The sequence below is a fragment of the Perognathus longimembris genome, chromosome 6, assembly GCF_023159225.1.
Source record: "Perognathus longimembris pacificus isolate PPM17 chromosome 6, ASM2315922v1, whole genome shotgun sequence".
Classification (NCBI taxonomy): domain Eukaryota; kingdom Metazoa; phylum Chordata; class Mammalia; order Rodentia; family Heteromyidae; genus Perognathus; species Perognathus longimembris.
The window spans coordinates 7,106,456-7,129,642 of NC_063166.1; the positions used below are offsets into that span (position 1 = coordinate 7,106,456).

General features: G+C 50.9%; 1 protein-coding gene across 1 annotated transcript in view; it reads right to left on the minus strand.

Annotated features, from left to right (window-relative positions):
• Positions 1-23,187, minus strand: part of Ptk7 (protein tyrosine kinase 7 (inactive)) — a 52,419-nt gene that overhangs the window by 18,394 nt on the left and 10,838 nt on the right. The gene's annotated exons all lie outside the window — the stretch shown is intronic.

Consider the following 23,187-nt stretch of genomic DNA (forward strand, 5'->3'; position numbering starts at 1 on the left):
GGGAGAGGATGTAGCCATCATCCAGAAGAAGCCGGCTCTGCCTTCAGCAGCACAGGAAATGGCTCATGGTGCCCTTCCCCATCCCGGGCTATGAAGGCCCAGGCCTGGTCTTATTCTCCAAAGTTCCCGGAGAGGGGGCTGGTTCTTAAAAGTGAGAATCCGTTTGCTCATAAAGTCAGTCTTAAATCCAGGATCCCCAAAGGCTGGGTCTAGGTGAGGAGCCCTCTCTTTGTCCCTCTCCCAACCTCCTCAGAGATGCCAGCCCCCATCTCCTGATACAAGACAGGGATAGAGCCCAGAGCACCCCTTCTCTCGGGGCCCTGCTGGTTCTCCCCGATGCCGCGTCATCCCACCCAGCCCGCCAGTTAAGGAACCTGCCTCCAGGCGCTGCTATGCCAACACAAACACTCCCCTACACACTTGCACACGCTGCACTGGGGTACGGCTCTGGCCCCTGCGAGTACAGCCCCCGCAGAGTACAGATGGGTAAAGGCACCAAAGGCTGGGAAACAAGAAGGATCTTATCGCTCATGTGTGTGTGGCAGAGCCGGAGCCACAGCCCAAAGAAGCCAACTCCTAGCCCCACACTCTTCCCAGCCCCGCCCTGGAAGTATCTGGTCCCCCCACACGGGCGCCACCTCCCCCAGCCAGGTAGACACACCTCTTGCAGACAATGCCAGGCTCACAAAGGCACCCAAGCTGAGCTAAACTAACCAAGGAGGTATGGGCCCAAACACCTCTCATGACGAAGACTCGCAGATGGGTCCCGGAGAGTCAACCCCTAACCCCTGCAAATGTGACTCACCCAAATCTTGTAACCCCTTGACCTAGAACTCCAGGATGCACATCAAAAAGCAACGCAAAGGGCTGGAGGTGTGGCTCAGTGTCTAGCCTAGTAAGCATAAAGCCCTGAGTTCAAACTCTATAAAAGCGAAATGAAGGCTAACTCCATAGGTAAGCCCTACCTCCCTACTCCACAGACACGGTAAGATGCCAGGAGCGTTGCCCATGCACGGGAATGGTTAAGGGTTCACCTACAATGGGTCAGACTCAAAGCCTACCACACTCGGTTGAGTCTGACCTCGGGCGAGTGACAAACTGTCTGCGCCTCAATTCCCTGTCTTGAACACAAGGAAGCATGAGCCAAAATGCTGTAATGTGTGAAATGCCCTGGCCAGAGTTGGCCTTTCAGGAAAAGTAGTTACTGTTAAATGATCACATGTACTCACCCTGCTTGCCAAGGCCTCACATTCTAAAAGACAAAGGCTTGTGCAATATGAAGAGAAACCAACCAGAGTATGCCATTCTAATAGAAAGTTCCCCACTGGCCAAGCAAGGCCTCAGATCCGGCCCAGACCGGGACAGGGGAGGGTCTGTCACAGCAGAAGAACAGAGGAGAGGTCTAAAGGGAGCAACCGGGGTGGGTAGGGTGGATGGACCAGGCCCTGGGGTTACACAGAAACAGAGCTGCAGAGGAGCTGGCCTAGCTCATATGGACCCCAGCTCGGCCCCTCCAGCATCTCCTCCTGGGGCCAGGGTTGCGCTGCTCAGCTGTGGCAAGAGATGCTGCATTCCCAGACTGCCACTCAGAGCCCCCTGCACCCCCACGCCAGGGCCTGGGAAACATCAAAGCCAGCCCCGCGGGGGCCTCTGTCCTGACGTCAGCTCACAGCAGGTCCTGGTTAGTGCTTGGCTGGGGTAGACGTTAGATGTTTCACAAGGGAGGAAGGGTGACTACAGACTTCTCCCAGCCCCTGCTCTGAGCAACTGGACCACGAGGTTCCTTACTCTGGAGGCTGACCGGTGCCCCTGTGTTTGCTCAGCAGACAGCAAGCATGTATCCAGCCTGGCCATCTGCACAGCTTGCAGGAGGCGATGCCCCAGTCCACCATGCTATTTACTGGGAATCTCACAGAAGGGTCACACAGGTAGCACGGAGAAAGGAGGGCAGGGACGAGAGGAGGGGGCTTTTGGAGCTTTGCGGGTGAGGAAGCAATGGCAAGAGGGAGGCTATGACAGGTACCTTCCTCAAGGTGGCGCGCTCCTGCCCCTTTCCTCACCCCTGGGGTCTGGGGTAGACTGTCTGGCGGGACACTGGTCCTGGGCCTCCCATTCCTGGGCCTCCCAAGGCATCACTCTTTCTCACCAGGGAGCCTCATCACACTGAGCCTCGACTACACGTGGCCTCAAGAGGCTGCGCCGAGGCTACTCGCTGTGCACAGTGACGTGGCCTCAGCATGGCTTCCTGCGGGGAGAGGGGGTCACCAGACCCCACCACCCAGGCTGCCTAAGGACTCGGTGGATTCATTAAAGCCCACACGCTCGGTGCACACCGAAGGGGGCTGCGTCCTGGGGGGTGTCCTGTCCACGGTAGCCCACGAAGCCCCTGGGCAAAACAGGCAGGCAGAGACATCAGCCGACGCCAGGCCAGACACAAGCAAGGCCTGGGCTGTGAGTACCCAGCAAGGACATTTTCCAAGCCACTTCCCTGGCTCCTTAGCAGCTATGTATTATGCACACACCTGCCCTGCCCGAGCCCCAACCCCCCAAGATAGGGCCAGTGGGCAACAGCCCAACTTCCACACATGCTCCTCCTCACCCCCGGCAAGTGGCTTGTCTGGTACCCATCCTCTTAGTTGTTCTCTGGCTCCAGGCCCAGTTAACCCATGTGCTGTGGGGAGCCGAGAGCAGCCGGAAGTGACTCCTAAGTTTTCTAGCTCTAAGTACCCACCTCAGCTACCCAGTCCCTAGGAAAATACCCCAGGGACCTTACAGGCCCTGAACCTACCATCACACGACCAGGTGATTCTTACCTTCTCCTTTCTTTTTCTCTTCCCTTTCTTTTTTCTTTGTCTTTTTTGTGTGTGTGTGCCAGGGCTTGGGTGCTGTCTGTTAGCTTTTGCACCAGACCGAGATGCCAAGATCCTAGTTGGTGAGGAACTTTTCACCGCCACCCCCCACCCCCCAAGCCTGCCACGGGTGTGCTCCAAAAGCCATGAGCATTTCACATGGCGGCGAGTGGCCACGTGAGTAGCTGAGGGACTCCATGCCCAAGGCCGGCCAGCCACACACAGGCCTAGCGAAGACTCAGTCTCCACCAGTCCCAGGGGCCCAGGCCAAAGTGGCTGAGACACAGATGCAAGGGAGAGATGTGTAACTTCCGGTGCCCCGCCCACGGGATAAGCACCAGGGCGCAGGCTGGAACACGCAGCTTTCACCTCAAGAAGCACAAGTAGTCCAGGCCAGAGACAGTCCCAGACTCCAGTCCCACAGTGCTCACAGACCCACCACATGGAAACCCAAGCAAGGAGGCCAGGAAGGGCCCCCAAGCCCACGGTGCCTCCCAGACACTACGCGGCCCGCTCACCAGCCACCGGGCTCCATCCTGGGGCCCTCTGGCCAGACACCTAACTGCCTAGGCCTCAAGAAAGCCCACGGACACTGGCAACTGTTCTTAAGACTTGTTTATGTCTGTGGTCCTGAGGATCAAACACCAAGTCTTGCATGTGCCAGGCAAGCTCTCTACCACTGAGCTACACCTCTAATTCTTCAGTTTTGTCGTAGCTCATGCTGGCCCGGAATTCTCTAACTCCCAGGCTGGGCTCACATTTGTGGACCTCCTACCGTAATCTCCAGAGTACCGGGATTGCAAGTGTACACTGCCTGCCCTATCCGGCTTGACACAGGCAAGTTACAGAGACCCAGTTCAGCCAGGGTGTCAGGAACACACTGCAAGGATGTTTGTAACTCTGCCAACTGACACTTCTTTCCTATCATCAAGATACTATAAGTGGGTTTTAACACCAGCAACCCCGAATAGCTGATGATATACCCAGAAAGTGTGGCTTTGGGGGTGACTGAAGATGGCCCCGGTTGCCTCAGCCTCCATGAATGGCAGGGCACAATGTGCCATCCCCTCTCTTCCCAGGGTCTACAATGGCCTCAGGTTCACCAATAGGGGCCGCGCTGCCCTTCCCTTCCCCAACCGTGAGTTGAGCAGAACAGGAGTGAGCAGAGTCAGGATCCTGCCAAGTTTTCCAGTTCTAGTACTTCACCATCCATACCTGGAGAAGTTCCCACATCCGGATTAAAGAAGAAAAGGGAGATTGGGCAGAAATAACCTAGCAGGCCAGTTCTCCCACTTTAGGGCCAAACCGCAACTCAGACCTGCCTGGCCCACACCTGGGGGAGGATGGGGGGCCTGAAGTGGGGACATCGCAGGAGAGCCCGTGTCCTGTGTCATGTGGATCCAAGTTTCGCAGGCAAAGCACCCACAGACGTGGCCCACAGCCAGGGGCCTCCCACCACTCCCTGGAACCAGCCTGCCTCCCACCCAGGGGGAGGGTTGGACTTGGTACACGGGCCTCACCCTTAGCGATGCTCAAATGGCCGTGGAGTTTCTAAGCAACTAGCAATGGACAAAAACACAGGCAGAGCCCGGCACTGGTGGCCCATGCCTATAATCCTAGCTACTCAGGAGGCTATCTGAGGATCGTGGTTCAAAGCCAGCCTGGGCAGAAAAGTCTCCAAAAGATTCTTCAATTAACTACTCAAAAACCAAAAGTGGAGCTGTGGCTCAAAGTGGTAGAGCGCTAGCCCTTGAGCAAAAATGCTCAGGGACAGTGCCCAGGCCCTAAGTTCAAGCCCCATGACTGGAAAAAAACCAACCAACCAAACAAAAAAACCAGCTAGAGGAAGTATGTGGTCAGGTAGACGGGCAGGGTATTGAGACCTGGGCTCCAGTCCTGCTAGCTAGGAAGGTGACCCTGGCTGATCACCAGCCCCTCTCAGGCAATCTGATTATTTGTAAGATTAGAAAAAGGTAGGCCTAAGACCTAACACTGCATCCGCTACAGTGACATAGGGAGAGAGCTGCTGACCCAGAAGGGCCACTCCCCAGAGCTGCCCCCACCCCAGACTCTGGCAACATAGCCAGCCCTCACTTGGCAAATGTAGGACCAGGCCTACACAGAATGATGAGTGAAGCTCTAAGGCAGGTGCCGGGGTGGAGGGGTCCACGGCAGCTGGGGATCTTAAAGCTCAGCGCAGCCTTCCCAGGAGATCTGCCTCTGTCTCCCAATGCCCCTGCAGGCCACATGTCTGCACTGACAGTTCACGCTGTGGGTGTTTGTGTGCGTGCACGCGCTAGTCACAGGGCTTGAACTCAGGGCCTGGGCGCTGGCCCTGAGCTTTAGTGCTTGAGCCACAGCTCTACTTCTTGCTCAGGCCCAGGCTGGCTTCAAACCATGATCCTCAGATCTCAGTCTCTTGAGTAGCCACCAGTGCCTGGTCACCAGTACCGGGCCGGTGTGGGCTTTGGACATGCTGACTGCTAGACTGTAAGCTCGGGGACAGAACAAGCATGGTGCCCATTCTTCTGGGCTTCTCATAATCCTGAAGCCACCAGAGCGCATGTGTGAGGAAATGGACTCAAGTAAGTTCCATTTGACCTGAAATGTTATCCTTCACCTGCCAACTTCATTTTCCTTGTTGGGCCTCAGTGTTCTCATCTGAAAGATAGCAGCTTTGAAATAATTTGGTTTTGAGATGGAGTCTTGCTATGTCATTGCCTGGATCAACCCCAAACTTCTGAGCTCAAGCAATTCTCCTGCCTCAGCTTCCTAAGCAGCTAGGACTAAAGTAGCCATCAAGCCTAGCTCAAAACAGATCGAGAGATTCTTTTCCAGCCTTCAGGGCTCTATAGTATTCAGATAAAACAGATGTGAGGAAGAGACCCACATGGGTCTATATTTCAGAGAAATTTAAAAAGTAGGGAGTCCTAGGAACCTGTGTACTCATCACATCAAAATGGCCTTGGCCTAAGGACTTCCCTCCCAGAGGTGAATGGGGGAAGATCTTTGGGCAATCAAGAATGCTCTGCGTACTTCATGCCTAGGACAGATCCATTCTCAGCCCCAAGGGGAGCGAGGGAGTCAGCAGCCAGCTGTCTCCTGAAGATGCCAGGGAGAGGTCTGTGGGAGCAACATTCACCCCAGGAAAGGTGACTGGGCTGTTGGACCTGAGACAAGAATGAGCCTTGAGCTCCGCCCCAGGAAGACCCTCAGTGGTGCTCCGCCTGTGCATCTGGGCCGCAGAAACAAACTCAGTAGATGGAAAGGCTAGCCAGCACTGGTGGCTCACGCCTGTAATCCTAGCTACTCAGGAGGCTGAGATCCGAGGATTCAAAGCTAGCTTAGGCAGGGGGGAAAAAAAAGTCTGTGAGACTCTTAATCTCCAATTAAACCAACAAAAAGCCAGAAGCAGAGGTGTGACTCAAGTGGTAGTGTCAGCCTTAGCGGAAAAATCCAAGCAAGAGCACAAGGATCAGAATTCAAGCTTCAGTCGGGAGAGAGGAAAGGAGGACGAAAGGGGGAGAAGGCACGGGAAGGAAGGAGGGACACTGAAAATTCATTTCCTCAGACTCCATTTCCTCTGGTTCCATCCCACTAGCCACAATTCAGGGGCCACGAGGTGGCCATACACTGGCAGCACAGGAGTTTCATTAGGCGGCAGTGCCTTAGCTCCTCCAGCTGTCCCGCCTCTTGCCAGGCCCAGTGCGAGGACATGTATTTCTGATCTAAGCGCTCCTCCCAACACCAGTTAGCGTGCCATCTTGTATGGGGCCACGGGAGGAACTGCTGGGAGCCTCGGAAATGGCAGGGTTGGGACCTGCCTGGCTCCTGAGTCTGCATTCCTTCCAGGATGCCACCCAAGCAGGCTGCCTTCCATTCCATTCACTAACACACACACACCCCCCCCCCCCCTGAACCATGCTGCCCTATTTAATGCAAATCCTTTTGTGTGTATGTGTTCTTCCAGCGGGGATTGTGGAGTTGTGAGCTAGAGTTCTGAACCTACAGAAAGGCTCTTGCATGGTATCTTCCCTGTTCCTCTGCTTTTCATTTAGCGCTGTTCTGTGGATTCTTCACCTCCACCAGCTGTTTTCACTAGTAGATCAATGTACTGCTGGGTTTGGGGGCGGAGGAAGCACATCAATCCTTTTTAAACAAACAGATGTCTGAATGGAGCTGTCCAGTTTCAAAGTCAGTCTTTTTTTTTTTTTTTCCTACCTTGAACTCAGATCCTGGGCACTGTCCTTGAGCTTTAGCTAGCACTCTACCCATTTAAGCCACAGCTCCATTTCTGGCTTTTGGTGGTCAACTGGAAATAAAAGTCTGGAAGAGGGCTGGGAGGATGGCTTAGTGGTAGAGCGCCTGCCTAGCATTCATGAAGCCCTCGGTTTGATTCCTCTGTACCACATAAACAGAAAGGGGCTGGAAGGGCTGGGAATGTGGCTTAGCAGCAGAGTGCTTGCCTAGCATGCATGAAGCCTTGGGTTTGATTCCTTAGTACCACATACACAGAAAAGCCAGAAGTGGCGCTGTGGCTTAAGTGGCAGAGTGCTAGTCTTGAGCAAAAGAAGCCAGGGACAGCGCTCAGGCCCTGAGTTCAAGCCCCTAGGGGCAGGGGATATGGCCTAGTGGCAAGAGTGCTTGCCCCGTATACATGAGGCCCTGGGTTCAATTCCCCAGCACCACATATATAGAAAATGGCCAGAAGTGGCGCTGTGACTCAAGTGGCAGAGTGCTAGCCTTGAGCAAAAAGAAGCCAGGGACAGTGTTCAGGCCCTGAGTCCAAGCCCCAGGACTGGCCAAAAATAAAAAATAAAAAATAAATAATAATAATAATAAAACACTGAGTTCAAGCCCCAAGACTGGCAAAAAAAAAAAAAAAAAAAAAAAAAAAAGGTCTCAAAGACTTCCTGTATGGGCTGGCTTCTGACCTTGATCCTCAGATCTCAGCCTCCCGAGTAGCTAGGATTACAGGTGTGAGCCGCCAGCACCCAGTGAAAGTCAGTCTTTAAATCTACACCTCTTCTCTTGCCAGGCACTGGAAGCTCATACTTGTAATCCTAACTACTCAGGAGGCTGAGATCTGATCAAAGCCTGCCTGGTCAGAAAAAGTCTGTGAGATTCTCACCTCTAACTCACTGGCAAAAGCTGGAAGTAGGGCTGTGGCTCAAGTGGTAGAATATCAGCTTTAAGCAAAAAAAAAAAAAAAAAAAAAAAAAAAAAAAGGCCAGTGAGGCTCTGAGTTCAAACCCCAACACACTCATGAAAAAATGACACACATCTGTGCATGCGAACCCTGTTAGCCCCACGTATCTGGGCATCTCCAGAGCGCGCGCGCACACACACACACACACACACACACAAATACATACATCTCAGCTTCTTCTGTTTCCTTCCTCCTCTCTTCAAGCTCCAAAAGTCACTTGAGAAGCTGGCTCACAGCTAGTTTCAAAGGGACAAGAGAGACCGCCTCATACTTTTATATTTAGAAGTGATCTGCAAACCGCGTTCCCAGCAGCCAAGAGTGGGGAATGTGAGCAAACCACCGTGCTATGTGGTGATGTGGAAGGCACGAGCCACTCGGGGCTTTGTGGCAGTGGCCTGCATTCGCCACACACCTTGGGGACACGTGGCCGTGTCTAACACATGTGCAGGAGGCCAGGGTTGTTGCTCCGGAGGTGGGCCCCCCCCCCCCCCGGAGTCAGAGCCCAACACAACCCGGCCTCCTTTCCCAAGGGGCGGAGCTTGCCCCACCTGCCTGCTCAACAGCTGCTCTGGAAACCAGTGTGTGTGTGTGGGGGGGGGTGTCACAGTCTTAAGAATGGCTGCTCCTAGGTCTGAAAGGACAGACTTCGCCGGGGGGGGGGGGGGGGGGGAACCAAAGGAATCTGACCAAAGGAGTAGGCAGGAAGGTGCCTGGAAGAGCCACTGGTTTAAGGAGACAAAGATTCACACCTAGCTGCTAGGCTCTTGGGGGGGAGAGAGGGAATTGGGCACACTGCCTCTCCCAGCAGCAGATCTGCTCCTGCCATCAAAAGTTCTCATCGCAGCCGGTGGGGCGCTGGTGGTTCACACCAATAATCCCCAGATCTGAGGATCGTGGCTCAAAGCCAGCCAAGGCAGGAAAGTCTGTGAGACTCTTATCTCCAATTAACCAGCAAAAAGCCAGAAGGAGAGCTGTGGCTTAAGTGGTAGAGGGCCAACCTTGAGCTTTAAAGAAACTAAAGAAGAGTGCCCAGGCTCTAAGTTCAAGCCGCAGTATGTACACACATACATACACACACACACACGCACGCACGCACGCTCACAAGCAAACCAAAAAAAAGCCACTTTTAGCCATTTAGAAAATGTATTCCAGCTAAAGATAGCAAAATAAGTACTCTCAATCAATAACAACAGATGAAGAAAAGCATAAACTGATGAATAAAGAACAGAAACAACCCCTTTTAAGTTATTTTTAAAAGCAGCAAAAACTTGCAACTCATCAGCAGATGCTTAGAGTGCAGAGACGACCGACCCTGGGGGCAAACGTCCTGAACGCACAGCACACGCAGAGCACACGCAGAGCCCAAGAAGAAAGAGCTCCCAGGGTGACTGATGCAATGACTGCTTAGAGCAGCCAAAAAAATGACAAAGACCCCAAGTATCTTTCACGCCTCCACTGCTGATCTGTAAGCCAGGGCATGGAAGGCACCGCGATCTGGCTTCACTTGAGTCTGGAAGTAGTTCCTCCCTCCATTCCAGGAAGTGCCTGCTACAGACCTGCACAGGCAGACAGACGGAGACTGTCCCAGACAGACAGAGAGAGGCATGGTGCTGAGAAGATGAGGAGAGACTGCCAGAGAGAAAAAGGAGAGAAGAAGGAGGAAGAGGGGGAAGAGAGAGAGAGAGGGAGAGAGAGAGAGACACTAAGAGAAGAGACCACAGACGGAGAAAGATAGAGGCGAAGATCAAATAACAGAGTCTCGGAGAAAGAGACAGAAACAAGACAAAAACACGGAGAACACATGTGTGTGCACATCCATATAAGCACACACCGTGTCCAGCCCCATAGCGCAGGCCCCAGACCCCACATGGCGCCGGCTGCCGCTGGCAGGTCTGTCCTGTCTCCAGGGGGAGCCCTGGCCAGGAGGGGAACCCCTTCTAGCAACTGAGAGGGCCTTCAAACTCAAAAGACAGTGCTTGGCCACTGGTCCTGGGGGGCTGCCCAGGGTAACAGCAGACATGAAGGTTACAGCTTGTCTGTAGGTAGGAGATAGAGGAGTGACAGGAGTGGAAAAGGGTTCTGTCTTTCCAGATTTGGACCACTGATAATGGACAGCCCTCAAATTAGAGACTCCTGGTAAATAATTCACCAGGAAGAGTACAGGACCTTCCTTGGGCTCATCCATTATTCACCAAGATAAATTTGCCATATTGTAACACTTCCTGACATCTAAAAATGGTCGAAGCCATTAGGCTGGGAGCAAGGCAGTAAGAGGATTTCCACCAACTCTCAGTCCTGCTGCTCCTCGTGACAGGGTAATGTACGCAGCCATGCCAGGACTCCACTGTGAGCTATCCCAGGCATGGTCCCCAACCTAGAACCAGAAGTAAATTCCCCTGTGCTCACCAGCCCCCAAAGCTTTTGGTAATCTCAAGGAGACGGAAACTACCATGTTTGCATCTGTCTAAGGGTAATACAGCTCCTAAAAAGGTTCTACTTGGATGCCAAACAAAGAGTCAGGTACCAAACACAAAAGGTCCTACATCGTAGGCCTGGCTCTGCATAAGTCATGTTGCTCTTCATGCATCAGTACCCATATATAACACATGTAAAAACATGTAAGACCGCCAGACGCAGTAGCTCACGCTTATGATCTTAGCTACTCAGGAGGCAAAGGAGAATTGTGGTTCCTGGCTAGCCCGGACAAAAATGTTTCTGCAAGACCCTATCTTAACCAAAAGCTGGCACAAGGGTACCTACTTGTCATCTCAGCTACTTAGAAGGCCCAAGTTCTTAAGATCTCATTTTGACAAAAAACCGCTGGGTATGGTGGTATACACCATAGCCACAGTGGGAAGTGTAAATCAACAGGAGGATTATGTCCAGGCCAACCTGGGCAAAGAGAAAAGACCTTACCTCAAAAATAATTACAGAGAGCTGGGAGGGTGGCTTAGTGGTAAAGTGCTGCACTAGTATGCATGAAGCCCTGAGTTCAATTCCTCAGTACCACATAAACAGAAAAAGCCGGAAGTGGAGCTGTGGCTCAAGTGGTAGAGCAAAAGAAGCTCAGGGACAGTGCCCAGGTCCTGAGTTCAAGCCCCAGGATTGGCAAAAATAATAATAATAATAATAATAATAGTAATAACAGCCAGGAACTGGTTGCTTATGCTTATAATCCTAGCTACTCAGGAGGCTGAGATCAAAGGATCAAGGTTCAAAACTATCACAGGCAGGAAAATCTGTGAGATTCTTGTCTCCAATTAATCAGCAAGTTAGTTGGAGGTAGAGCTGTGGCTCAAATGGTGGAGTGCTAGGCTTGAGCAAAAAAAAAAGCTCAGGGACAGCATCTGAGTTTAAGCTCCAGTAATGGTGCAAAAGATAAAAAGAACAAAAATGAAATAAACTAGAGCAGAAAGAGCTGGAGGTATGGCTCAGGCAAGTGTGAAGCTTGCAAAAAAAACACCAAAAGCTAAAGGACAGGCTAGTACCACTTGCTTTCTATCTTGCAGGGCTATTGCCAAGACAAAGGCCTCTGGGAAGTTTAAAGAATTTTACACAGCCCCAAGGCCCTGGCCTTGTGTGGGGGTGGGGGTGGGGGGTAGAGATGGAGGTGAGGAGCTCAGGGGCTAGAGTCAGACCACCTGCACTTACACCCCAGGATGACCTGGGGCAAACCATTCAGCCTTTCAGCATCTGGTTTTGTGTCTATAAAATGGTGCTCATTAAGGCATCAGCCTCATTGGTTAGTTAGGAAGAGCAAACTCACATGTTAATACAGGCAGTGTGGCTGGCATGGTGCCTGACACACAGTACAATGTGAGTCTGGGAGTTTAACCTGCTTTGTTGTTGCTGTTACTATGTTACCAGACTCAAGAGTTTTTGTTTTTTGGGGGTCAGGATCTCCGTATCCTAGGTGAGCCCTGAATTCTCAATCATCTTATCTTAGCCTCCTAAGGGACTATAGGTACTGTGTGTGTGTGTGTGTGTGTGTGTGTGTGTATGTGCGCGCGTGTGCGCATGTGCACTAGGCTGTCCCCCTTAGCGTTTTCACTCAAAGTTAGTGTTCTGCCACTTGAGCCACAGCTTCATTTTTTTGCTGGATAATTGGAGATAAATGTCTCACAGACCTTCCTGCCCAGGCTAGCTTTGAACCAAGATCTCAGCCCCCTGAGTAGCTAGGCCCAGCACACACATAAAGAAATACAAATCATGAGTTCATAATGTTGTTTCTTAAAAATCCTAAAGCCTGGGGCTGGGAATGTGGATTAGCGGTAGTGTTTGTCTTGCATGCAGGAAGCCCTGGGTTCAATTCCACGTCAACAGAAAAGGCCAGAAGTGGCACTGTGGTAGAGTGCTAGTCTAGAGAAAAAGAAGCCAGGGACAGTGCTCAGGCCCTGAGTCCAAGCCCCAGGACTGGGGAAAAATAAATTCCTAAAGCCTCTCACTGGTCCCTCTTTGAAGAATGAGAGAAAACTACCTTATTACTTTGAAAACTGGTCAATAATCAAGCACTTATTTTTCCCTTCTTGGGTGAAATAATGACTGAATTTCAGGGTAATGCAGCTAATGACAGACTTGTCTTTATACAAATCTCCAGCTAATAAATAGACTATCACCCTTTTACAATCCTCTAATGAAATAATGGCTCTGGCAATGATTATCGGTGGCTGTTAATTCTAGAGATGTTAGGTGCCTATTGGAAGAAGAATACAGGGAGAAAATAAGCAAATCATGGGGCTGGGAATGTAGCCTAGTGGCAAGAGTGCTTGCCTCGTACACATGAGGCCCTGGGTTCGATTCTTCAGCACCACATATACAGAAAATGGCCAGAAGTGGCGCTGTGGCTCAAGTGGCAGAGTGCTAGCCTTGAGCAAGAAAGAAGCCAGGGACAGTGCTCAGGCCCTGAGTTCACGGCCTAGGACTGGCCAAAAAAAAAAAAAGAAAAGAAAAGAAAGAAAATAAGCAAATCCAAAAATCTGATGAAGCCTCTAGATCTTTCATTACTGAAAGTTTAAGTAGCTCCCAAGGATGCATCTGGAAAACGCCAGGCAACACAATGTAACAAGGTTCCAGCATCAGAAATCCCCATGTGAATGCACAGTTTCATCTTCTGCACTGTTCTAATTGGATATTACACCTACTAGATAGAGCTGTCCAGCCTTTCCGGTGCTCCCAATCTGCCTTCCTGATAGGATCTTAAGTCCCCAGAGGATAAGAACTGACCACATGTAGGGCGCTGGTACTTATGCCTGTAACCCTAGCTACTCAGGAAGACCACTCTTGGGCAGGAAAGCCCATGAGACTCTTATCTCCACTTAACTGGCAAAAAAGCCAGAAGTGGAGGCGTGGCTCACGTGACAGAGTGCCAGCCTTGACTGGAAAAAGCTAAGGGATAAAGCTGGACACTGGGGGCTCACGCCTGTAATCCTAGGTACTCAGGAGGCTGAGATCTGAGGATTGAGGTTCAAAGCTACTCGGGGCAGGAAAGTGCATGAAACTCTTCCTTGGTTTGTTTTTGTTTTGTCTTTTCTTTTTTGGTACTGGAGATCTGTTGCAGACCCTGGGGTGCCCGGAGCTGTACCGGGGCCATTCATTGACTCCAACCCTCAGGGCTAAAAGTCTCGCCCCTTTCTGGTTTGAGGAAGTGTTCCTTTCAGCTTCTGGGACTGGGGGCTTATGTCCTTTAACTGGTGGGCAAAGATTGATTAAAATAGAAGGATGCGTGCTAGCCGCACTTTCAGTGCAGTGGGTCCTAGAACAATATTATGCAAGCATTTGACAAGTATAGAAAGTGTGGATACCTGAGGCTTTTGCTGGGATAAACACAGCTGTGCCATCAGCCTTCTCTCCATCTCCTTCATCTTCCCCTTGCCCCTCAAAGCCCCTGCTCGTGCTGCAGCTGGACAGTGGCAGAGACCCGACCCAGGACATTGCACTTGCTAGGCAAATGCTTTGCCGCTGAGCTACATCCCAGCCCCCATGAGACTCTTATCTCCAGTTAACCACCAGAAAATAGGAAGTGGAGCTGTGGCTCAAAGTGGAAGAGCACTAGCCTTGAGTGAAAGAGCTCAACAGTGCCAAGCCCTGAGTTCAAGCCCCATGACTGACCCCCCCCCAAAAAAAAAATTGCTGACCACATTTTTCTGTAGGTCTTAGTCAGTGGGACATGGGTTCCTGCTGGTTTGTGTTTAACTGAGCCAGATCATCTGGCCACATCATCCCTACATGATGTGGAACCAACAAAGGGTCAAAGCCCAGTATGGGTTCCTGGTAGGCAATTACATTAATTATCATTATTAATTCAACAAACATTTATTTAGAGTCTACCATGTGCCAAGTACCCCTGTAAGACACTGGGGATGGAAAGAGAGAAACTCACAATTACTGTCTGTAAGTATCTCTATTTAGTGGGGGAGTGAGAAAAGTAAACATATAATTACTGTAATAGCTAACACTTACTGACCCTTTCTATGTACCAGGCACTGGTCCAAGCACTTTAACCCAACTATCTTATTAACACTCACACACACCCACTAAGATAGGCACTAAGACCCATTATGCAGATGAGCAAATTGAGGCAGAGAGGTAAAGCAACTTGCTCAAGGTCACAAAGTTAGAAAGGGACAACAAACACAGTCAAGTCTCAGATGGAGGGAAAGGCCTATTGTGATCCACTAGCCTCTGCTGCTCAGTCATGTGGTGTGATGGTTGGATACATAGCACAAGGAAGGTTTCTAAGACACAGTGAGGAGGGGGAGTCAGAGAAGAATGCTGCAAGAAGGGGCCTTCAACACAAGCCTTGAAGAATGGGACTTGGCCAGGGTCCTGCAGCTCATACGCCTCTAATCCTAGCTATTCCTGAGTCTGAGAGCTGAGGAAAACTACCCCAAAGCCAGCCCAGACAGGAGAGCCCAGCAAAAAGCCAGAAGTGGAGTTAGGGCTCAAGTGGTAGAGTACCAGCCTTGTGTGAAAAAGCCTAGGGAGAAAGGAAGTACCCAAAGAGAGCATACAAGTTTAAGCCTCAGTACTGGCACAAACAAAAGAAAGGGAGGGAGGGGAAGAAAGGAAGGAAGGTAGGAGGCAGAGGAAGGAGGAGGAGAAGGAATAGAGAGGAAGGTTGGAAAACAGAAAGGAAGGGTGGAAAACCAAACAAGTGAGAAGCCAGAGACAGGCTTGATCAGAGGACTCCACAGGACGATCTAGGACCCTGGTTTGGCCCAGGGAGGCAACGGAGGTATAATGACAATTTACCTTGCACACGCTGTCCCCTGACGAGAAGTCACTAGCACACTGAATCCTTGTCTCCAAGGCAGCTGCGAGGGCAGAAAACAGACTAAAGAAGCTCTTTGTCATGGGAGAATGCAGGTGCAGCTATGATTCCTGGATAACGCCATAATGCCACACCTGCTCTATGAGTCTCCTAGGGCTATCCTAACAAATTACCAACTGAGCAGCTTGAAACAATAGAGATTTATCCAGGACTCAGGGGCCAGAAGTGCAAAACCCAGGCTCTGACAGGGCTCCTCCAGGTACGGAAGGGTATTTCAGATTCTCTCCTGTCTCCTCGTGGCTGCTGCAAGCAGCGGCTCACGGCTGGCTCCCTCATTCCAATTTCTGCCTTCCCTCCTTCCACATGTGCCCCTCTGTACCCCATCTCTCCTTAATGGGCACCGCAAGTCACACACATCAGTCATCCGACTTAATGTCCTTACTGTAACTCAATTACATTTGCAACGACTGACTCCAAACAAAGTCACATTCACAGGTACCAGGACGTAGGATTTCAAAATATTTTCTTAGGCTAGCATGAGCAGGGCCCAGGGTTTGATCTCAAGCACTGCCAAAAGAAAAAAAGAAAATCATTTGGGGGACCACAATTCAATCTAGAACACCTAGTGCTTGATAATTTGCTTTCTGGGGAAAAAAAAATCTGTTGTACTAGTGTAACCAATCACAGATACATCTGTTCACATAGTTGTAATTCAGTCATCTCAATCACTGTGTGTGACTTCATTGACTATTCATAATCTATTTATCCAATACCCTAGTAATCAGGTTTTCAGTGTTTTTACCACTACAAAGAAGACTTCTAGGCTGAGAATATGGCCTAGTGGCAAGAGTGCTTGCCTCATATACATGAAGCCCTGGGTTCGATTCCTCAGCACCACATATATAGAAAAGGCCAGAAGTGGCGCTGTGGCTCAAGTGGTGGAGTGCTAGCCTTGAGCAAAAAGAAGCCAGGGACAGTGCTCAGGCCCTGAGTTCAAGGCCCAGGCCCAGGACTGGCCCGAAAAAAAAAGACTTGACTGCTCACAGTGGGTCAGGGTTGTAATGTCAGCTACTGGGCAGACAGAGACTGGAGGTTTGAGGCCAGTCCCAGGCAAGCAGACCACATCTCCATCAATAAGCCAACACAGTGGTATGTATCTGTCTTCCCAGCTACAGTTGAGGCCATAGTTAGGAGAATCAAAGTCTAAAGCTGTCCTGGGTGAAAACATTGGATTATATCTGAAAAACAATGAAAGCAGAAAGGGCTGGGAGTATGGTCCGGTCCAAGCGATAAGAGTTCCTGTCTAGCCAGCTCAAGGGCCAGAATTCAAAGTTCAGTAAGGGGGTGGAGGTTGGGGCGGGGGGGGGGGGGGGACAGTAATTGAAGTGATTCTGCCACTACATCCTCTAATATCCTATACTCCGCTTATCTCCTCCAGCCCTGTATGTGTCTGCAGCCCTCCCAGTCCTCCTCCTTTTCTTTTGTTGACTTCTTACTACTTGACTTTTTTGGGGGAAGAATTCACAAAGTACATACCCTTGATATGGGCGGGGGGGGGGAGTGGGGGATGCTTAAAAAAATTCACTTTGTTTTTCCAGCAGTATCACAAAGGAGAAATGACAAAATCTGAGGCAAGCCCAGGACCACAGAAACGGATGGGAGAAAACAGACTTGAGGGCAGTTCAAGGGACAGCAATGAACAGAGAGGTGAAATAAATTGAAACAGCTAGCCATGCCACAGGGCTTCCAAATCTGTGTGCCGGGAGGGGCTGGGGACAGGCCAGGGCAGCCTGGAGGGAGGGGCCCACCTCTTACACCAGCAACACCCGGCTGCCCCTTGGGAAAGCACCTACCAGTGGTTGCCCTCACTGCAAGGTGTTTGGGGGCAGGTTTTTATCATTTTTATCCCACAGATGAGGAAATGAGTTCAGCAAGGTTAAATCACTTCCAGGATGGGGATCTGGTCTACAGAAACCACGAACTTCTTGAGCAACTACCACCCACTTCTGGGACAGGGCTGGGCCTGTGGAGAAAGAGACCAGACCGACAGACTCCACCCTATCAAAGTTGGGGTGACAACACTGGATCAAGCTGCTGTCTTGGCATGATTATTGATAATGGCTATTAGGTGGAGATGTGTGAATGCTAAATGACCGACCATATCACACATCTAAGCCACACCCACCAGCTCCCCCATAACAAGTGTGGTTTTTACACAGGCCCTAGTGTAATAGGAACTTAAGAATCTAGGGAGCTGGGCACCAGTGGCTCAAGCCTGTAATCCTAGCAACTTAGGAGGATGGGATCTGAAGATTCACTAAGACTCTTATCTCCAGTTAACCACCAGAAAACGATGTGGTGCTGTGGCTCAAAGTGGTAGAGCAACAGCCTTGAGCAAAAGAGCTCAGGGACAGCGCCCAGCCCTAAGTTCAAGCCCCATCACCCACAAAAAAGGAAGACACAAAAAGAATCTAGTGAAAGTGAACAACTCCTTTCCCACAAAAATTAGACATATCATGCACACAGTTCTCACAAGTTTATATCCTATGGCAAGAATGATCCTAGAGACACAGGAGCACAAGGACCCAGGATATGTGCCTTTGGAGGCCATGTTGAAAATGGGAAAGCCTCTAATACAATCTAATGTCCACCCAGCAGGGAACCAAAAGAATAAACTAGAGGGAGCAGTGTTGAAGATACTTGCTCTAGGGCTTTACTTCCCCTGAAAAGGTGCAGAAGCCTCCCCCCACCTACCTCTTCTGCCCCCTCCCTCCCTCCCTGCCCCTCCCCACGAGGTCCCAAGCAAGCCCAGGAGGAGGCTAAATAATGAATTGTAAGTATGTATTTTCTTTGGCTAGGGCAGTCTGGCCAAGCTCCGGGGGCTGCTGGACAAACATTTTTTCATATTTTAGTAGCTGGCCTATGCCCAAGGCAGTCAGAAGTTAAGTAAGCTTGAGTGAGAGGCGCCCATCCTCTCCCCTCCCCTGCCCCCAAGAACTCGGGATGAGGTTCCAAGGCAGGGGCTCCGGCACACCAGTCTGGTTTCCTTAAATATCACTCACCCTCCCCTACTTTTAATGAATGCAAATGATTCAGCAACAAAACACTTAGCCTGGAGTGAAATCCGCCTTTGTGGGGCTAGTTTTACCAGCTTATAGCCTGGTTCAGACAAGACCCTACAGAGTAGGTGGGCAGTCCATTACAACCTCAGGTGCCCAGGCTAGCCCAGGCAACCCCCAGGACATCCAGGGCAGGAGGGGGAGAAGACAGGAAGTGCCCAACATGAGGAAGACCCCCACAGGCCCCCTGTTGTCCCCACTCCACCCCCACTCCCTGCGACCAGCTGCAGACCCTTCACAGCTCAACCCCCTTTATGACTCTGGCTCCAGGGCAGAGAGAAAGTGTGAGCAGGAAAACAAAAGGTATTTCTTTGATCTAAGAAAAGGGGCTGGTCCCAGGCACCTCAAAGGCCACCACACATCCTGCATCCAAGGGCACTTCTGGAGACAGGCCCAGCGGCTCCACGCCTCATCACCTGCCGCCAGGTATCCTGGGAGCCAGCGCGGCAGCAGAGAACCTGAAAAGCTCACTTGGACGCTGGCCCTCCTTCACCAGCTTCATGGAAGGACCAACATCACAGTGTAAATAACCCAATTTACACCCCGTTTTCAAAGTCCTCTTTTGGCAACAAAAACTGAAAGCAATTTGTCAGGCTACTCTAAGAGCAACTTTTAACTAATTTATTTCCAACCTGGGGGCTCAGGGGGGACATGTTGCCCTGTCAGGCTGATCAACACCTCTTTCTCTGGGGCTTAGGGGCAGCCGGGGCCCAGAACAGGCTGCTGTTAATTCAGCTGCCAACTGTCTTCACCCACGATGCCAGTCACTGGCAGGAAACCCACAGAGGTCCCTACAAGTTCTCCCAGGTTTTCCTGCCCGTGGATAAAAGACATGAATGCGGAATCAGGTGGCACGAGACCAAAATTCGGGACAACTGAACACCCGCAGCTATGTGCCTGGTGTCCTTAGCTATAAACAGGATTTGACCTATAAGGTTCCTCATCGCAGTCTCAACCAATTTCAAGTGGGAAATGTTTGCTTTTGTTTTTAGATCGTGACTACAGCTGGGTAGCTCATGAGCTGGTAGCTCAAAACTATAATCCTAGCAACTCAGAAAGCTGGAAAAAAAAATTGTGAGTCATATACATTTAGGGTTTGGTTTGGGTGCTCTCTCTGAGTTCTTCTGGCTCAAGGCTAGTGATTTACCACTCGGAGCCACAGCGTCACTTCCCGTTTGCTGGCGGTTAATTGGAGATAAGAGACAGACTTTCCTGTCTGGGCTGGCTTTGAACCAGAATCCTCAGATCTCAGCCTCCCGGGTAGCTAGGATGACAGGTGTGAGCCAGCATCACCGGGCCTAGGAGACTGAGATATGAGGAATACAGTCCAAATCTAGCCCCGGCAAACAAATAGGAGAGACGCTTATCTCCAAGTAACCAACAAAAAAAGCAGATGTGGTGGTGTGGTTCAACTGATAGAGCACCACCCTTGAGTGAAAAAGCTGAATGGGAACACAAGGCTCTGAATTCAAGCCACAGTACTAGCACAAAATAAGTGAAAATTCTCCATAGCTCTGGGGGTATGGCTCGATGGTGGAGTGTTTGCCACCTCACACGTACCAAGACTTGGATTTTATCCCAGTGACATGACATCACACACACACACACACACACACACACACACACACACACCATTACTTAATTCATGAGACTTTGCACTACTGGAATCCTAAAGAGGTAAAGATGGCATTCAGTGACGCTGGGGTAGCACAGACCAGAATGACTGGCCCTGGCTGTCTCATTAGTATCAACCCCACACAGTGTGCCTGTCTCCCGTGAATCTCCCGTTTGCCCCGCTCGGGTCTCGTCTCCATCCCCCTGAGCTCCTGACATTTACCGCGGGCCCCGTACGAGTTCTCAGCATTGCAGACTTACTCTCATCTTGCTCAGTCCCGATTCAGACAGCAAACCTCAATTGCTGGAGTGAGTGTCTCCAGTCTTCCTCGGAACAGCCCAGCCTTCAGACTCCGTAACCAGTCATTTTTCCCTCTTTCCACAAGACAGTTGGCTACCTTAGGGACCTCTAGCTCCTCTGCTGGATAGTTCTTAATTTCTGGGGACTAAAAAGTACCTCCACCACACGCACCACACACGCACGCACGCGCACGCGCACACACACCAGTACTTACTATGATGCCTTATACCTGAAGCATCCTGTCAATTCACATGCCAGACTACATGGAGAGCGACTTCTACTGGAAGTTACTGGAGGCCCAGGCCTTCATGGGTGACTCACACCTGTAATCCTAGATACTCAGGAGGCTGGGATTTGAGGATCATGGTTCAAAGCAGGAAACACCACAAGACTCCAATTAACCACTAGAAACAATTAACAGGAAGTGGAGCTGTGGCTCAAAGTGGTAGAGCACTAGCCTTGAGCAAAAGAGCTCAGGAACAGTGCCCAGGCCCTGAATTCAAGCCCCGGGACTGACAAAAAAAAAAAAGTTACTGGAGGATAGGAAGCAAAACAAGACTGGTAAATTAATCACCTACCTCACCCTTTACAACCATCTTTTGTAGAGCATCCTCTATCTCACACTCTTAAGTCCTTTGTAGACACCAGATTTCAAAGAAACCAGTGATTTTTTTTAGGTTTGTGCCATTATAAGCCAGTGGCTCACAGCTGTAATCCTAGCTACTCAAGAGGCTGAGATCTAAAGGATAGAAGTTCAAAAGCAGGAAAGCCTTTGATTCTTATCTCCAATTAGCCAGCAAAAAGCTAGAATGGAACAGCAGCTCAAGTGGTAGAACACTAGCCTTGAGCCCAAAAACTCAAGGACAGCACCCTAGGTCCTGAGTTCAAGTCCCAGGCCTGACATTTTTTTTTTTTTAAAAAAGAGGAACTGTCAACTATGTGGTAGCCCCAGAAGTGGGTTCCTCAACAGACTTCTGAATTTTTCTTGGAGCAAGGTGGGGGGGGGTGGATTGGACAGCGTTCCGCCTCGGTTCCGCTGCCCCTCTAAAGGCAAACAGCACCAAACCAGGGTCTTTTCTTGGGCTGCACTTCACAGGTCGTCCTTCCAGAAACAACAAAAGGAAAACAGGTTTCCCTGGGTCCTCTCCAGTAAAACTGGCACACAGGGTGAGGGGAGGGGACCTCTCCACCAACTTGTTACATTTAAAGCACATTTAACAAGCCTTTCAAGTCCTCAGAGTGGGAGAAGGAAAGGTTCATTGGAAACCCGATCCTTTGGCAGCCTGGCTGGGAGGGACCCGGCCCTTAGCACCCCCCCCCCCAGGGGAGGGGGATAAACACCCTCCCAAACTCCTTTGTCTGCGGAGGCCGTACTTCCTGGGGGGGGGGGGGTGGGCAGGGGACTACAAGGCTTTTTATGACAAAGCCCACCTAACAGCAACCCTCCACCGGAGACCTGGCTGGAACCTTTGTACACCCCACCTAACCATAAACCCTCCCTATCTTGCCCCAAACCTGCTGGGGTCTCTCTCCACAAATACCTGTGACAGCCATAAACGCCCTGAAACAGCCCCCGTTTACTGCCCAGCCTGCTGGCTGCTAAATGAGGGCATTTGTTTCAAATTTGCAAATACCGAAGGCAGTGGAAACCTAAGTCCACCCCTAAAATAAAATGTTCTGCATTCCTCCCGGCCTGAAGCACCGGGCTTCAAAAGCTCTCAGGGGCCTGGGCTGTTTACTCACTGGTGGGGCTATTTGGGAGAGGTAGTTCCCAGCTCCCCGAGAAAGCTCCTTTGATCTGGGAAGGGTGGAGAGACGTGCCCCTTGCGCCCACACTCTCTTACCCCTTCTGGGTCACTAGCCGCAGCTGGGAAAAGGGAGTTTCGTGGGAAGGCCCAAGTAGAGACTCGCTTAAAACTGCCGCCGGAGCCGGAGCCAGGCAGCTTGGCGGCCGTGGAGACAAAGGTAAAGAAGGCCAGGGAAAGGCAGGCTCCGGGGCGCGGAAGCAGTTGCCAGCACCCAGGCCCACAAGCAGCAACAAAGGGGCAAATTCCCCAGCACGGGACAGCAATCCAGCTTTCCTGGAAGCAGGTACGAGGGTTTCCTAAATAAAAGCATTGCTTTAAGAAGGGATTTTCAAGTGGGGGAGGTCAGAGACAAACAGGCAGCCAGAGGGAGAAAGAGGGATCATCCTCTCCCAACACCCCCCCCACTCCCATACAACACCCTCCCCCTGCTGCCCCCTGGCGTGGGGGAGGAGCTCAGAACACAGACCCCAAAACCTGATTGGCTTAACGATTGGTGTAATCTCCCAAATAAACCAAACTGGGAAAAATCAGTTGGTCTTCTTAGCTGGGATTACAAGACCGGCACCATTGCATTGCACATAGTCCAATCCGCACCCCCCACCCCCCCACCCCAGCAAGACAAAGTTCTCTTTGTGTGTACCACGCGTTGTTTTCCAGGTGTCTGAGAATGAACCCTGGCTTCCAAATGCCATCCAAGTCCATGCCCTTCGTTTGGGACCTATTGGTCTGAAGAAGCCTCCTCCCCTCCTCCTCTCCTTCTCCCTCCTCCCGTTCTGGGAAACAGCTCTGCTTTGTTTTTGACACTAGAAGAGCTACTATGGAACCAGATCGCCAGAGCTCTGCATCCTGCAAGAACGAGACATAAAGGACCCTTTGGTTCCTAGAGAGGCTTGGTCACTCAGTCACATTCTGCTAGAACCTGAGGACTTCAGAGGAAGAAGAACTCAGCAGGATCCTCAAAGGTCAAGCGCCCAGCCCAGGGGAGATAGACCTAGCACAATAAAACGTGTATCCTCC